The sequence below is a fragment of the Momordica charantia genome, assembly GCF_013281855.1.
Source record: "Momordica charantia cultivar OHB3-1 chromosome 9 unlocalized genomic scaffold, Mcharantia_2.0 BLBB01000009.1, whole genome shotgun sequence".
Classification (NCBI taxonomy): domain Eukaryota; kingdom Viridiplantae; phylum Streptophyta; class Magnoliopsida; order Cucurbitales; family Cucurbitaceae; genus Momordica; species Momordica charantia.
Genome location: NW_028275167.1, coordinates 20,076,738 through 20,089,395, shown reverse-complemented (window position 1 = coordinate 20,089,395; position 12,658 = coordinate 20,076,738).

The window sequence follows — 12,658 nt, the reverse complement described above, 5'->3', positions numbered from 1 at the left end:
ATAGGGATTGAGCAAATACTATGAAATATGTCTAAGAATACCAATCAGATCAAACTAATAATACTTGAACAGATTAACTACATAGCAATAAAGAAATCGATAAGAAAACACAAGTAACAGCAAAGATGATTAAAATGCGAAAAGAAATGCTGGGACAAGAGATGTGAACACGCAAGGGAGATAAGCTAGCAGTAAAAAGGAACAAGGGAGATTTCGTACTATAATTCTTTGCTCACAAATTTAGTTGATGCTAAAACAGACTTGGCTCTCTTCCGAGATATCCAAACACGATTGTCACAACTTTCGTTGCTTCAATCGAGCATTAAAATAGTTTATTAAGCATAGTTAGGTGAATCTCATTCCCAAGCATTCACAACCTACTAAAAAAGAGTAGATTAACCATAAATAGAGTTCAACATGCATTTCATATACCCTTCCAAGTCATACAAGAGAAAGCAATTCGAAAATGGTGGCCAACAAATTCAGAGAGAGATGAAAGAAGAATAACAACTCTATTTATAAACGTGAACTCGGACTACAGTGCTATTTTCACATAATACAACAAGAAACCCCCCTGAAACGAAGCGAAGTCTATGGGGATGGGGGGAATACATAACGGGTAAAAAAGAGAAATGATAAGCGTTAATTAAATGCTAAAAAGAATAAATTTGCATGCGTAGTTGAGGGTTATTTAGGATGAAAAGTGCATGATGTTGCATCTATCTTAGCGAAAATGTGCATATTTTGTGATTAAGAACTTTGGCATTTAGTTAGGTAAATGAAGGCTAATTGGTGTAAATATGTTTACTTTGTAAGGAAAATTGAAGATTTATGATCAGAATGCCCCAGCCAGATTACTTTGAAAGTTCCAGCTTCACAATACTTCAGCAACATTCAATGCCTAGATTATCAAAACGAGTGACCAAGTATGGTCAAAGATTTGGTCTTACTTCCTAAGATCTCTACAACAACTAGTAGTTACCAACTTCCATAGAATTCTCAACATTTTGTTTTCTCCTAAGCCTATTAATTGAGCTTTCAAGGATTAGTTAAACACATCTTATTTTCCATACTTTTGTTCTTCCTTTCTACTTTGTTATCAACTTTAGTTTTTGAGTTTTTGTTATAGCATTTAAGTTTTGTTCTTCAATTAAACTTTCTGCAATTACTCTTTGTTTATTTTATTGCAATTCAATTTGTTCCAATTTTAATGAAAATGCATTCTTTTGTTATTGCATTTCTTTTACTTCCATGAGTAGCTAAATTACATTTTCAACCCTCCTACGAATATTTTAGTTCTTATGATTATAAATTACATCTATCAGTGAGCACGACATATTACGCTCTCTTTACTTTCCTGATTGATACAATTTATCCAGTTGATTTTCTTGTTGGTCATTTGTTAAATCACACTAGTTTGAATTTAATTTTGAAAATTTTAGAGTCAAACGGATTTCATCAAGGTAAAGCGGGAAGTTACTTAGAAATAAGAACTAAAACAAGATCCTAGACATAGACTCTCTTACCCGTTAAACGTAAGTTGGAATTTGATTTATTTAGGATTTTCTAGAGTTTCATAGACATATGTAAATGCTAGCTTAAGCTTCTAAACTAAAAGTGGTATGGAATAGGAGTTGAACCAGTTTGCATAAATTGAGCATAATTACAGGCACATTTGGTAGGTGTAATTCATCTTTTTATAACTAAACCATGGTAGGGGGTATACACGATATCTGTCGATTGGTCTGGATACACGTGCAAGTATACACGATATCTGTCGATTGTAGTACGAAACAAGGTCGAATCCACATGGACTTCGAAAAATATTCTAAGCCATGTTTGAAGATGCCAAAAGTACAAAAATAAGAAAGTATAGTTGATTGTTTCGAAAATAAAAAACAAGATCATAACAAAACAATAAACAATCTCAGCAGCGAACATACTTTAAAATGTTGACAATAGGAAGAAGTTACAGCTGAGAATAGTGAAAATGGGGGTTAAACAGATATGGAAAAGCGAGGGAGACATAACATGTTTTCACTAAATCCCAACCTACACTCTAGCACGAAATCGTTCATTAGTGCTCAACTCGACATGGTTCCCTTCCGAGACACCCAAACATGGATACCCACAACTCCCGTTGCTAAATATCCAAGCAATAAGCACAAGTTCTAAGCATGATTAGGGGACCCCATTTTTGAGTATCCACGACCCTACTAGAAAAAAGTAGTTAATCACAAATAGAGTAAGTCACCTACCCGTAAGCCCTCCCGGGTCATACAAACACTAGCATACAAAATAGATTGGCCAACAATGTTCAGTAAGGATTAAGAAATAAACACAGTTCTATTTAATAACAAAAGAAATCAGCTAGGAATTCAGTTGTTCATCAGTTACAACATGTAAATCTCCCCCAAAATGAGGTTTAGCTCATGGAGGAAAGAAGAAAATACAATGGATAAAGAAAGATTACAACTCATTTCAAGAAAAAAGAAGAAAAACCAAGAATGGAGATGACAGCTCGAAGCAACAGCCGAATATCCTCCTCTACCATAAGCTCTTCCCCGAAAATGGTGAGATTCTTCTTCCTTGTCTTTTCCAACACGCAAAAATGCGTCTCTATTGGGATCCATGTGTGTCGTCTAGGTCAAAATGTCCATTTTATATTGGGTCCCAATTTTAGGGCACCCGGTTGGAGGTTGTATGAACATGGTAACTCATCCTGTTTCTGAGACAGTTACTATGTTGTAAATCCCTACTCTAGCTATTATTCGCTCCGACTCTTTTCCCTTGAACATGCTTCATCTACTCTTTTATGAACTCAACGCTTTCTTCATGCTTTTTCTTCTCTGTCCAAATCTGTGCAATTAAGCCAAAAATACGAGAGTTTAACACAATTTTTTGCCAAAGCATTCAAGACATGAGACTTTTAGCTCGAACTTCGATTTCTAATACTATTTATGAGATTTGGGAGCTAAATTAGACACACTTGGACATTTCTTCGCACAAAAACACCAAAATATTTACTAGAATAACTCTATTTTAGAGAGTTATCACACCCCCAAACTTAAAATCTTGCTTGTCTCCAAGCAAGAGCATGCAATTCACTCCTGATCACAAAAGAAGAACATTAGAAACCTGCATTTCAAACATCCAGCCTTATACTTCAACCCTTCACTATGATCAACAACGCTAGAACTTACATACTCTGTTATAGTACTTCAGCTGGAGCAAAGAAATGAAAATAGCCTAAGTTTGTTCACACTCTGGAAGATGCTATTTTCTGCCCAACTCTAGCTTCCTTTTATTTCCCAACCTCAAGCTTAACTTCTCCTAGAGATTTCTTTCTCAAGCCCCTTTCACTAGCTTAAACCTTTAATCTTTGTACTACCAACTTGGGCTTCTTTGAGCTACTAGCTCTTCCTAATCCTGCAGCCTCCTTATGCTCTGGATGCGAGCTGCTAGCCCTTCCTTGTTTGAAGATTTTTTTTTATTAGACTGAATTACAGGATTATAAAGATTCATGGTTATATACAAATGCTAATAAAGGTATAAGAACCGAAAATTCACTCCCCCAAACTTAGAAGAATGCATTGTCTTCAATGCAGCTAACTCCCCTCACGCTCGAGAGAGAAGAGGGTCAAGCTAGAACTCCTTGTACGACTTATTTATTCATTTAAATTCAATGAAAAATACTTTCTTATTGTTTTCGTGCATTTACTTTCATTTAATTATGTTCTAAATTAGTTATCAACCTCCTTGTGGAATGCCTTAGTCAAATGATTTGATTTTCAACACGCTCGGGATTTTGGCCAGATTGCGTCTGGCACTTTTTTGGGTTGGTTTCTAAAAACTTCTCTTTACGTCTTTTTTCCATTTGGCCAGTGGGAACTTGATTTATACACCAAAGCCCAACCTTGGGAAAAGTGAGTTAGGTAAAATAATAGGAAACCAATATGGGATGTGACTTAGGAATAAGCGCATAAAACATGGTCCTAGGCATAGGCCATCTGACCCATAATGCAAATGAGTTGGTAGACATTCTCTAGGATTGTAATCACATATAGGAATATGATTGTAGGTTACCCTAGCCTCTGCAGCAACCAAAAGTGGTAGTGAAAGAGTAGAACTCAAATCCCAAGAAAAGTCAGGAATTGCGTCTGGTGCATTTTCCCAACATAGTGTGTTTTCCATGTTTTGCATCAAACCTAAGGTAGGAGACAAGGAGGTTGAGTTTCATTAAATTGCTTGATAGTTAAAACCCCAAACAACAACATTTCACCATTATTTTTTTCCTAAATTACAATTGCATATTTGAATCATTTCACTGCATTACTTGATTTTGAAAAGCAACAAGTCCTTGAGGATTCGACCTTGGATTACTTCCGAGTATTACTTGTGACCGTATGCGCTTGCACGAGTCTCTAATCTTTTTAAAGGTAGAGAAAATCCCAACAATGGGGAAGCGGACTTGACCAATTTCTTTTTCGCGGGCGTGGGTGGAGGTACACTCGGGGCCTTCGGTTTCTTGGCGGGGCTGGGGCTAGGTAGCGAAGAAGAGGGGCGCTTACTCTTTCGAGTGCGCGAAGCAGGGTCGGAGCGGAGGCGCTTTTGAGTGCCACCAGCGGGTGGATCTCTTCAACTACTATGGGGGAGAAAGCGGTGGAGAATGGAAGTTGGGTGAAGGGATCGAATCCCGCAGCGGAAGCACACGAACGCATGCGCTTCAATCTTGTTATATAATTACAACAAAGAAAAGACATAAGCATGAATAAAAGGAAGTTGGTGAAACATACATTAGAAGACACCTCTTCAAATTAGACACTAACACCACAAAAAAGTCTTCCTCGCTATCCTCTGGATCTTAAAAACTCAGTTTATGGGAACCGTCTTATAATTGAAAGGGAAATCGAGAGATCGAGAGAGAAATTTTCTCATTGGAGTTTCAGAAACTCAACAACTGAGGATCGGGGAACCAAAAGGAAGGGGAGAACCTCCCTTTTTATGAGGGAGGAAGAGTGGTGGGGAAGTCACAACTTCCCCACTCACCACTTTCCCACTTCCCACTGAAATTAAAAAATGCAAAACAAGCTTTAACTAAGTGAAAACAACTTTATAAACCAGAAAATCAATGTTTACAGCAACGATCCGCAACTCTCTTAATGTATTTAACTACTTAACATCATAACAAGGTAGGGGGAAGAAGAAAACACAAAATCCATGTACTAGAGAGAACACAAAAGAAGAAGAAGAAGAAGAAAAACCGTCCAGTCTTCACTGCAACCAGCTCCTGAACACAAAAAAAGAAGAAGAAGAAGAAAAATAGTCCAGTCTTCACTGCAACTAGCTCCGTCTTCTTCGAGTTTTCCTCCAAGATGAGATTCTCCCCTCTTTTTTGTGTCTTGTCTTGCTTTGAGATTGATGATGAATAATGGAGGCATCCCTCTTTCAAAGCCTTTATACCCCTCCTTAATTTTAGGGTAATAGCTGAGGGGTATCCTGGGTTTACTGAAAATTCAAGAAAATGACTTTTACTCCCCTTTTTCCTTGGGTAAAAAGATTTCTTTTGTCTTCTACAACTCAGCTTCCAATGTTAGCTCTTGCTGAGACAAATCATCTTAAATTAGTAAGTTTTCTTATAAATTCCCAGATTAGCACAAACTATAATTAATCTTAAAATATTGAGTTTCTAGACTTGGAACACTTATAAATATAGTTAAATCATTCAAAAACATCTTTACATGAGACAATTTTCACCTAAAATAACTATGTTATGGAGAGTTATCACATTGCCAAACTTGAATTATTACTTGTCCTCAAGCAACTTGGACAGGGCACCTAACACAAAACAAACAAAAAGAACTTGTATACTGAGAACTTATCACTTCCATCAATGATCCTCACTTTAGCTAACTTTCTTCAAGCTACTCCTGCATTCAAACTGAAAGAGGATAAATTAATTCTGGCAATAGATGTAAGTTGGCTTATTTCACATAGCATATAACATCATTCCCCTATCTCTTACCCCATTTGCTAATTTCATTATTGACCTTCTCTAAATAGTTATAGGCTAATAGCCTTTCCTTTCTTTTTTTTTTTTAGCTAAATTGTACGGCCAGAAATTACATAACTGTATTACAAGGACACAAAGTATGTTTAGTAAGTAACTACAAAAAGTATCCCAGCCACCTAGGGGGAAAGCCTCATAAAATTCCTCAAGAAAAATGTTGACATCTTCGTACGGTCGCATGAGGACATGCTAGGATCAGCCCCAAGGCGGCAGTACACTCGCTAAATGTTGATCCAAGCTTCAAATCCATGAGACAAAATAGAAAAGTCATAGATGTGACACACATCTCAACAATTGCTTTTGAGGTGGAGCAGTTCTTGAGAACTGACTTCATTCGAGAAGTTAATTACTCTAAACAACTCTCCAATGTGGTACTCGTCAAGATGGTAAATGTCAAGTAGCGAATATACATGCCTTAACAAGGCATACCTTAAGGATAGTTTTCCATTATCGAAGATAGACTAGCTCGTCGGTGCCATGACTGAGCACGAGATTCTGACATTCATGGATGCCCACTCAAGCTACTATACATGCCACTAGATTAGAAGCCCACTTCATTGGTAACAGACTTAGGCTTAATTGCTATAAAGTAATGTTATTCGACTTGAAGAATGCTAAGGTTGCCTATCAAATGATGGTTAACAAGATGTTCACCAAGAAAATTGGGCGAAACGTGGAGGCATATCGACGACATGCTCGTCAAGTAGACTAGTTGACCAATATGAAGTCAACCTAAAGCCTTCGACATGATGAGAACACAGTGGATGAGATTGAACCCCACCAAATGATCCTTTGGAATCACACATTGAAAAAGTTTCTAGGTTTTATGGGTGCACCAGAGGGGGATTGGGACGAACCTTGAGAAGATCAAAGTCATATTAAAAACTTACTAATGAAATGGTAAAAGACAAACCTAATTTTAAAAAAATAGAAGACTAAAAACAAAATTCTTATCAAACGAACTTTAAACTTTTTTGTTTTATGTTTGATAAATTATTGACATTAACTTCATTAATGGTATATTAATTGTATTGTTTAAAGACTCAGCATGTTGATTTGAGTAGGTAATGATGTCAATGTTAAACTTAACGATAATACATTAGACATAAAATTGAAAGTTTACGTGCTTGTCAAAATCTTTTTAATAATACAGACTATAAATGGAATTCTGAAAATCCAAGGATTTTATAGAAACTTTTTAGAGTACTGGGAATAAATAGACATAGTTTTCAAAGATTGGGACCAAATTTATTATTTAACCTAACAATGATTATAAAAATGATACTTTAACTTGTAAAAAAATATTAAGTTACAAATTTAGTCCATATCATCATAGTTTCAATTTGGTCCCTATAGTTTAAAAAGTTTCAATTTGATCTTTATGATATGGGTTTTGTTTCAATGAATCCCTATAGTTTAAAAAAATTTAATTTAGTCCCTATAATTTAATTATACCTCATAAATCATCTCTATTATTGTCATATTAGATAATATGATACATTTTTCAATTGACATGGAGATGAATTAAAATTTTATATTTATTTGGTTGTGTTACTTGATTTTATTAACGTTTAGAGTTTTGAACTATCAAACAATACGTAGCTTTCAAAATGATAACATTTAGTAAAGAGCGGAAAAATGAGACGATCAAAAACTAATTCTAACTCAATTAATTATGGCCCATTTGAGATTTTTTTCTTAGACCACTTTCAAGTTGATTATCCAAGAAGTGATTATAAAGTGATTATCAATAATTGGAAATTACTTTAGAATCAATTATGATAATTTCACACTATCACTTTTAGACATAGCATGATGAAAGTGATTAAAATAACTTTTAAGAAAATGTGACAAACAGTTCGACTAAAAATGTTTTATTAAAAGTGTTTAAGAAATGATATTTTTTAAAAAATGATTTAAGTTAGAAGATATCATAAATTTGTCTGAGAAAATAAATACATTTTGAGGTGGATACAACATCATCTACGAGGATTAAATTGAAAATTTTAAAGCTACAGAGACTAAATTAAAACTAAATCGAAATCATGATAATTAAATTGAAATTTCTAAAATTATATTCATCAAATTAAAACTAAATCAAAATTAAAGATATCTTCTACCCTTTTAAATAAAACAACAAGGACCATATCGGCCGACCTCCATCCTAAGTGTTGTATTAAATGATAATAATAATAATAAATAAACCGTACGTGGGTGAGATTTAGATTTGGATTCTGCTCTGCAACCTGAACCCGATCGCAATTTGAATGCAAAAGAACATGCGCCACCATTTTTGACTTGTTTTTCTTTTTCATTTTCCATTGCTTATTTATTGCTTTGGAAAAAATTTTTAAAATTCCACTACTTTTTTTTTATCTATTTTTATTTTAATTTTAAACTAAAAAAAAATCAAAACTTGAACTTTTATACATGTTTAGAGATTTCTTTTTTATTCTTTACCCATGTACTTGATTAACTCGGTCACAATTAATCTTGATTTTTTTATAATATAATAAATGTGATGGAGATTTCAATTTCTAATCTCGATAAAACGAGTAGATATCTCAACCGTAGAAGTTAAGGGACATATAACTTAAATTTTTAACTTCAATAAATTAAACATTGAATTTAGACGAGGGATTTAGTTAATGCAATCTCCTATTTTTTTTAAACGACTTAATGCACCCTACTTTTAAGAAGTACTCTTTAAATTAATAAGTGCTCGTCATTATAAATTTTTCTTATCACTATTAAAAATTTGACAATATGTTTTTCTTAAAGAAAAAATCTCTCTTCTCTCTCACTTATTTATCTCTTCTATAGTCAAAAACATAATAGTGATTAATAAAATATTTTTGCTGGCCAAGGTTATGTAAGTATTATTTTTGTGAAAAAGAAACTGTACTTTTTTTCAATAATTAATTATTTAAATATATAAAAGTAAGCAATTGAAAAAATATAAAATTATCTCGAAACTATTTAAAAAAGTATGGTAGGTTATATTCATTGGATGCCATCATTTCTTGAAGAGACGACCTCCCACCCAACCTTCTTTTTTAACCCTCGGTCTCATGCCCCACCTGCTGGTTGACATGTGGTGAGGCCATCTATTAAAGCTAATAAATAAAAGTTTTGGAAAACCAAAATAAAAATCTAAAGGTTTAAATTATAAGTTAGTCTATCAACTCGTAGGTTTGTATCTAATAGATCTTCTTAATTTTAGAAAGTGTCTAATATATTCTTCAACTTTCAATTTTTTGTCTAGTAGGTCTCTAAAGTGTTAGGTAACTTTCAATTTTGTAACAAACAGGTCTCTAAAATTTAAAAATATCTTACATACGCATAAACTTTCAATTTTGTATCTAATAGATCATTACCATATTCAAAAATTTTTTTAATAGAACCATAAACTTTCAATTTTGTGTTTAAGAAGTTCGTGGATTTTGAAAATGTCGGATTATGTCATAGATACCTTATTAAATACAAAATTAAAATACTTATCAAATACAAAACTTAAAGTTTAAGAACCTACTAGATACCTTTTGAAGTTGAGAGGCCTAAAAGATATAAAACTGAGAGTTAAATGATATCTTGAACGCTTTTTAAAGTCTAAAACTTATTAGACACAAATTTGAAAGTTCGAAAACTAAACTTGTAATTTAGGTAAAAATTAAATAAAATTTACAGACTAAAATAAAAATTAAACAATTTATGAGTAAAAGTTTACAACCTAGGACCAAGTCACTCACACTTGCCCCTCTTTGATCTCACATCGAACAACCACTGGCCACATTCTATGAACCTCGATAATCAACGATTCACCCTAAAGTTCCTAATGTCATACAATGTGAGTAACTCGATGGATGGATTAATAGTGTGTTTGAGATGATTTTAAAAAAATGTTTATTAAATAAAATTACTTTTTCCATCTTGATAAACTAGTGACTCAAAAAGTGAGAAAATGTTATATAGATATATATCTGGAAGCGTTAGTTAATTGAAACCATTTGATACCTAGTTACTTACATTCGATAATCTTCCAATCACCATACCACATTCATTTCAAGCAAAGTTAATCCTAATGTCTAACGGACACATCTACAAAATAATCTTTGGACGAATTGAGATATAAATAATGCTAATCATTTAAGTCAATATCTAACTTTTGATATCGTCAACTACTTACGATTGTTTTGTAAGTCAAAAACCAGCATTCCATCAACACTATGAAAAAGGAAGATTCTAACTCAAAACATAAACCTAGGAAGGCTTGAAGAACATTCTTTAAACTTAACTTTACAGACAGTGTTAGATTCAAAGGTAGAATATTTGGCATCTGCATCCAACATCCTAGTTAAGGACCACAATTATGCATTAAAAAAAGAATATTAGGTTATATTATTAAAATACTTATATTAAAAAGGAGAAAAAAAAAAGAAGAAAAGAAAAGTTGCGAAAAGGGAAAAAAAAAAAAAAAAACCTTTAATTTGGTCAATTATGTGTGGCCCACAATAAAAAAGTCTCGAACGAAGAGAAATTTTTTCTCCACCAACCCCGAAAATTCTCTACGAAAAGGCCTTTTTTTTCCCCTTCAACATTCTCCCTTCGGAAAGATTGTGCAACTTTTTGTTTTATTTTTTTATTTGGAAAAAAAAATCGCATTACTTTTCTTTAATCTCCAAAAGATTGTCTAAATTTGTATACACTTTTACTTTACTTTTTTAAAGGTTATACACATCTGGTTATTTTAATGTATTTTTAAAATGGAAATTTTAATGGGTAGTCTAATTTTATAAAATATTTAGAAATAGATATTTTTTTTATAGTAAAAGTTGAATTTTTTAGCTTGAATATTGGATGGGCCAGCGAATTTTAACATTAAACTTTCAATTTAAACCTTGAATTTGAATAAGTAGTGCGATTAATACCTTTAATTAATTAGGTTTCTATTTTTATTTTAGGTAATTATATATGTAACATATTTTAATAAAAAGAATGAAAAATATACTCTACTTTTTAAAATGTATTAATCACTTGGGTAGACATTTTGATTAACTATATCTAACTAATATGTTTTTGATTAGATGTAATATATGTTCTAATTTTTGCTAGCGCAAATATTTTTTGGAACTTCTATTTTTGTAATATTTTAGGTAAATTATGCTAAATTTCAAATTTGTAGTTACTTGTTTTTTACAAACAAGATTGTCGAAAGTAAAATTGTACTTTTTCATTTTAATCAATGGTTTTAAAATTTATTTATTTATTTTAAAGTATAACATATTTAAATAAATTTATATTTTAAGAACTATGAATTATATGAATTATGGATAGTAAATAAATAATTAAAAACGACAAAACACAATTTTTACATATCCCTTACAAGTATTTATAATTTGACGGAATGACATAGATATATATCTCATGTAAAATGCTATGAAATTACCTTAGACTCAATTTCAAAAGTATTTTCAAGATTTCTGGTAAAGATTAAAGCTTTATGAGATTTATGCACATTAAATTTATTGTTTACATATATATTCATAATATTAAAAGAAATAGCAGTTTATTGGTTCTATAATCATATTATGGGAATATTCCAAAAGAACAAAAAGATAAAAAAAAATAAAAAATAAAAATACACTTCCAAAAATTAGAAAATGAAGATTTAAATAGAGACAATTTCCAAGGTGGTTCTTTTTTTTTTTAGAAAAAAAAAAATCATTTTTATAAAATTTTTATCCCTATATATATTTTCAGTTTCATCCATTTACAGTAGAGAATAAATGTTGTAATTAATGCATTTTCAAAAGTAAATTTAAAAATTGCAAACCAACTCACCAATAAATCAGGCAAATAAAACAATAAAAATTTATCCATCTTTAAGATGATAATATGTACCTTAAACTATGTTTCCCACATAACCAACACTCAAATATAGTACATCGGATACAATTAGAAAAATCAACGCCTACAAAAATAGTTTCATTTAACTACAAAATACTTACAATTAATTATAATTATTTAAGAAAGAAAAAATTGAAAACTTTCAAGTCATTCAAGAAAACTATTTTTCTAGTACAAGCAAAAGATAGAGAAAAAAATGGATCAATAAATTGCTCCTCATATATAAAAATATTGTTAGCTAAATCTCGAGGAGTCTCTGTACCATGAATATAAATCTTTCGAGTGGCTTGTGTTTCTATTTTTTTCTCTTATCAGCTGTGTTTTATTCTCGAAAATTTTGCAACTTCATTATAACTTTTCACAATGAATATAAATCTTTCGAGTGGCTTATGTTTCTATTTTTTTATTTATTATTAGATGTGTTTCATTCTCGAAAATGTCTTCTGATTAAATTAGATATAACAAGATTTTAATTGTAGATATCGATGAAAATGTCGATGTCTTAATTTCATGAAAGGATCAATACAGTGTTGATGTCGATAGATATTTCTGTAAAATGTAGATAAATTAAAAAGTCGTAAAAAATATTTAAATTAATAAATAAACAATATTCTATTTCTAAATAAACAAAAAATGATTAATATTAATATTATGTATATTTTATTGATATTTTATTAATAT